This window comes from Spermophilus citellus (assembly GCF_964194105.1).
Source record: "Spermophilus citellus genome assembly, chromosome: 3".
Taxonomy (NCBI): domain Eukaryota; kingdom Metazoa; phylum Chordata; class Mammalia; order Rodentia; family Sciuridae; genus Spermophilus; species Spermophilus citellus.
The window spans coordinates 200,357,831-200,363,830 of NC_138184.1; positions in this window are offsets into that span (position 1 = coordinate 200,357,831).

Here is a 6,000-nt window from a genome sequence, read left to right on the forward strand (position 1 = left end):
AAGCTTAAAATCATATCTAATTCCCAAGTATGTCTGAGGATTATATGAGGTAGGACATGTCCCATTTTCACATTGAATGTTCAATTACAAATGAAAAATAATCATTGTTACTCCTAGACTAGGGAACTGACTCAGTATAGTTTTATATCTGTCTTACTGACAACCAGAATGTAGTACCAGCTAGAAGTAGCATGAGCTATAGTGCATGCCATTGATCAAGCACTGTTTAAGCACTGTTTAGATATTAACTCATTTAATATTAATTTGATATGAATTCTCTGTATATATTCACCCATGCAAGGATCCTTAAAAGGCACAAGGGAAATGCTATTATTATTATTATTCCCATCTTGCTTATAAGGAAAATAAGACACCTGAGGTTCCATGACCCAGTTCAGTTACACAACTAGCCAGTTACAGAATCAGAATTCCAATCTGGCTGCTGCCAATCTTCCATTCACCATCTTATATGGCTTCTAGGGGAGGGAGGGAGAATGACACAGTGGTTGTTTTTTTCCAAAGGTTGTATATGGCTTGTTGATGACTTTGGTATTTCAAAATGTCCTTTCCTCCTCCTTAAGCATGTAAACCCCTCAGGGGCAAAGACACTGTGTATTGTTTCCCTTATGCTCAGAACAACTTTCCCGAATGCTGGAGGTCCATGGCAGGTCTTATTGTCTGGCTAACTCTCTTTCATTTTCCCACAGGGTTTCTAGGAATTATAGGTGGATATCAGAAGCTGAGAATTAAAAAGACCAGTGATGTGGCCTTCTTCACTCCCTTGTGAAATTCTCATTAACACTTCTTCTAAGGCAGCAAAGCAATTGTACCTGTAAAGAAATTCCAGCATTCTGGAAAACAACACTCACTTCTGGAAACTTCTAAAGGAGTGGCATTTGCAGCTGCAGTGTGGTGGAGATCTAGTGTGTCCCCCAGGCCAAAGCTTCAATGTCTCTTAAGACTGATAGGAGAGAACCAGCTCAAAGAGAAGCCAGAGACCTCAGAGGGAAGAAGGCACTCAGCAGTCTTCCTAGATCAGTAGAATGCTTTTCATTTGAAGATTTTTGGAAATGTTTAAAAATTTTATTTTGTAGGCCAGCAAAATGTTATCCTTGGAGATAGCTGGGGATACTGTAGGAGGCTGCCTAAGGGACATTTGTTGAGCTGGTAAAGGGTTTGATATTAAAACAAATACTCTGCCATTTGCTATCCCAATAGCTCTACATAAAATAAAAGTTATGACATAAACTTGATTTACTATTTAAAAAATCAGTCCTGGGGCTGGGGATGTGGCTCAAGCGGTAGCGCGCTCGCTTGGCGTGCGTGCGACCCGGGTTCGATCCTCAGCACCACATACCAACAAAGATGTTGTGTCCGCCGAGAACTAAAAAAAAAAAAATAAATGTTAAAAATTCTCTCTCTCTCTCTCTCTCTCTCTCTCTCTCTCTCTCTCTCTCTCTCTCTCTCTCTCTCCCCACTCTCACTCTCTCTTTAAAAAAAAAATAAATAAAATAAAAAATCAGTCCTTTCCCAGTTCCTGCTTTTCATTATTACAGAGAATTTTTTGTGAGGTGAAATATTTCCAAAGCCAATTGAAGCAGTGCTCTGGTACCTAAGCCTGGTTTGGGTTGTCCTGTTTAACGGTCAAAGAAATGTGGGTTCAAATCCAAGCTCCAATTCTTATTAGGGGTGTGATCCTATGGAAGTTATTTAACTCTGTCTTAACTTCAGATGAGAATTAAATTAGTTCAGATGTATCCCATTTTCACATGAAACATTCAATACAAATGAAAAATAGTAATTATTACTCTTAGAATAGATTTCCAATGGCATTAGCATTTTTAAAAAGTTCTTGAATGAGTGAGTGTTTGAAACAATTAGGGGAAGTTTGAGCTTCAAACTCACACAGGTTTGTATGAGGACTAGATCCTATTCTGTTAGCTAAAGAGATCCACAAATTCCATAGGGAAGTGTCATGTATTAGTGTCACCTTAGAGCTAGTTTCTAGTTCACATCACATGTCGTTTTTTGCCTTTGAATAAACACTCTTTGTTCCTGGTTATCTTTTGCATTTCTTGTTAATCCAGTGTTTATAAATGATTAACCCCTATTTAGCTGTAAGAATGGTGACCTGTCTAGTCTGGTTGACTCTCTTTTGCAAATGTTAGTGCCAGAAACCTGTGGGATAGAAAGAAACTGTCTTGTGTTACTACTATGGGAAACTTCAGTTTTGTAAGTGTGTAGAGGGAAAAAACATATATATATATATATATATATATATATATATATATATATATATATAAAACACATTTCTTGTTTCTTCCTGTTATGATTTTTGAGTCATAGATACTCTGGAGAACAGTTTGAAATAGAATGTGGACATCTCAACAAAGCAAAACTCCCTTTCAAAAAAGAATTGCCTGCAGTCCCCAGTACTTGTAGAAGATATATTTACACATCAGTCTGAACTCTTACAATACAAAGACTGGCACATTCTATTTCTGAGGGAAGAGAGAAAAAGGTAGGGAGAGAGAGAGAGAGATTGCCTTGGGGAGGGAGACATTGATATCCATGTAGAACTTTGATTTTAAAAAAAAAAGATCTGTTGGTCAGTGGTCATATATTTTTGAAAGTTTGCAACAATTCTACAAGGAAATCACACACTTGTCTCATTTAGGGAAGGTCTGGCTTAGTTGTTATGAGCCTAAATCTGACCTTGATCTACTATCAGAAAGTAACTGGGCTGTCTGGACCTCTTGGTCCAGACTTTAGGGGTCCATTGTATTTGATATGCATTTTTCACTCTAGCCTGGTACCTGAGAGGGACAAGAGTTACAAGACATAATCCTCACTCTGAAGGTGTCTACATTCTGATTGTATCACAAACCTAATACACGTTTGACAATTAAAAAAAAAACCTATATGAAAAGGGTAAAAGAACCACATAGCTCTGTGGGCTGAGCAGTAGGAGAAGAATTTATGGACAAGTTTGGAGTTGAACTGGGACTTGATGGTGGACAGGACTGAGAAGACAAAAGAAAAGAGGGTGCACAGTCCAGTAACAAGGATCCTATAAAGAAACAAATCCCAGAACAGTAGGGAGAGTGGTGGAAATAAGATCGAAGGAACATTTCATCCTGAAGAGGATAAGCATAGAGTGAGCATCTCTTATGGATTTTTTTTTCAGAAAAGAAATTATATTTTGAAAGCACTGTTTATTCAACAAATAGAAATTATGAATCCACTTTGCCGAATGAGTACGACTGTTCTAGAAAAAAACTTTGCATTGGTCAGAACCTGTTTATGAAGCCTTGTTTCAGAAAGATGTATTTGAATGGATACATGTGTTTTAAATGAACATTTCAGCGATATCAGAAAGATAGTTTTATTATTAAGTTTGATGGAAACCCTCTTAAAACTTTCGTTAAAAATTCTTATGCTCCATTCTCGATTCAAATCCACTTAAGACTCAATTGCAGCACTTATTGGCATAAAAATATTTTGTGGTTTAGAAAATGTCTCTAAAGTCTGACATTTAATTCTGTCCATTCTCAGAGTTTGTGCTCTGCATTCTGAGAGTGGATATAATTTCCCAATCGCTCTTCTTCTTTTCTAAAAGGAGTTTGAGATGCTTCTTCCTGATTCTGGCTATGACCTGCCCAGATCTCTTACCCAAAGCAGATACTAACATCTGTTGTTTTCACTTGGGATGCCTCAGATTGCATGAGGCATATTACTTGTCAAGATTGGACAAGTGACTCACTGTGTTTATCTTTCTGCTAGCTTCCGAAGTTATGTTGCTCATATTGAAATGTCAGTTGCTTGACCTTTGGATGCACAGGGGAGCTTCAGAGGATATTTCAAGCATTCGAAAGCAAGTAGTGAAAATCTGGTACAGGAAAGAAACATAACTTGCAATCCTTGGGGTTAATGCAACACTATATGAAAATAGCATTCTCTGATCCAGGAGATTTATTTGAGCAAATTTAGAGTGCAGTGTAGGTTAATATAATTATTCATTGGAATTGCTGAATTTTTAGTGATAAGTGGTTCAGAGATAAGTTATTTTCCTTGAATTTTATATTTTTGGACTCTTTGGGTACATGAACTTGGGAAAGTGTCCTTTTAATGTGCTATGGATACCCTCACTTCCTCAGCAATGCCCAAGACTCAGGTTAGTATTATTCTAGTAACATCTTGATGAAGAGGAAAATACCTTTGCATCCCACAAACTTGAACTAATTAAAATGAACACCATTGTGACCGGGTAAAAGGCAAATGCAATTTTAAATAGCAATTAGCAAAATTTATATTCCAGGGTAAAAATGAATATGGTCAAGGAAATGAGGCTTATCAGGTCCTTCCACTTGCCTCACAAATCTTCTATGAATTAATAATCATTGACATTTTTATGAAACAATGTCATTCTTAGCACAAGTCTCTGCTTTCCGCATTATGACTGCCTTTATAAAGGCTTACCTCAAAGTGAGAGGAATTAAAAAAGGCTCTTCATAGTACTCTTCGAACAATTACTAGGGAAACAGCAGAGGGAAATAAAGGCCGAACTTATTCTGCCCTGCAGAATTCTGGCAACTGACATAAAAGCAATATGAGGACATTGAGAAGAAAATCTAAATGCTATATAATTACAGAAAATCCAAACTAGATGAATTATCCAAGAAGCCTGAATGGAAAGACAGGCTTTGTGACAGTCATTACCTTCTAAAATTCTCTTATTAGATTAAGGTAACACAATCAGAATGTTCTACATCCACGAAGGCCCAATAAAAAACCATGGAAATAGAACAATGTGAAACTTATTTGTCCGTTAGTGTAGCAGCACTTTGAAGCAAAAGTCTGTCTGAATATTTCTTTTTCTACGAAAGGATGATAAACTTCTATTTGAAGTTTGAAAATCTTTCAGCAATCAAAAATTCTCATCTAAAAGAAACTTTTCTATGGTTAACTAATAATAAATAATTAATCAGAATGAATTGTACATTCAATACTATCTTCACATTCTCTCTAAATTAGTTTCATCTATTTGGACAGCCTTTTAGGACTTCAGTGATAAAATGAACATTTGAGACCAAAAACACAAAGACTTCCTTCCAAAGACTTTATAGGTCTTTCTCTTTTTCTTTTCTTTCTTTCTTTTTCTTTTTTTTTTTAATTTTATTTTTGTACTGAGGATTGAACTTAGGGGCACTCAACCATTGAGCCATATCCCCAGCCCTATTTTGTATTTATTTAGAGACAGGGTCTCACTTTGCCCATTGCAGAGGCCGGCTTTGAACTCACAATCCTCCTGCCTCAGCCTCTCAAGCTGCTGGGATTACAGGTGTGTAATATTACGCCTGGCTATAGGTCTTCTTATATGTAAGTGGAATTACAGCCAATTCCCTTAGAAAGAGAAACTTAAGTATCTACCTAAGAAAATAAAACAATTACCTTTGGATACACAGTGGTGGTACCAGAAAAAATAGCAACAAGAGTCTGATAAGAATTAAAGAATCTCCCTACCTCCTTGATGCTATTCTTGAAAATGACCACAATGTATGATGTTTTCATAAGAACTTCTAGATATAGGTTCGAAAATACTATTTATCAGTGTTTTAAAAATATGTTCAGAGCAGTCTTTGAGGTATGAAAGTCATATACCATCACACAACTTTGGCAGATTAATAAACTTAGGCCCAGGGAAATAAAGTGAATTTGTTTAAGATCACATATTTAATAGCAATCAGGATTAGCATCCCGGTTTCCTGGCTCTGAGTCAGGAGTCTTTTGGTAAATAATAGACAGGGATCGTGTCTGTCATCTATCATCACAACCCCCTCCCTTCCAAAAAAAAAAAAAAAAAGTTAAACTAGAAACAACTGTTACAACTGTTTCCTTTCTGTTTCATTCCTTTGAGCATTCAGCAGAAAATGTGCCAAAAATTTGCGGTTCCACTGAAAATTGGAAAATCCTAGAAATGGTATTCGCAGGTTGGAATTT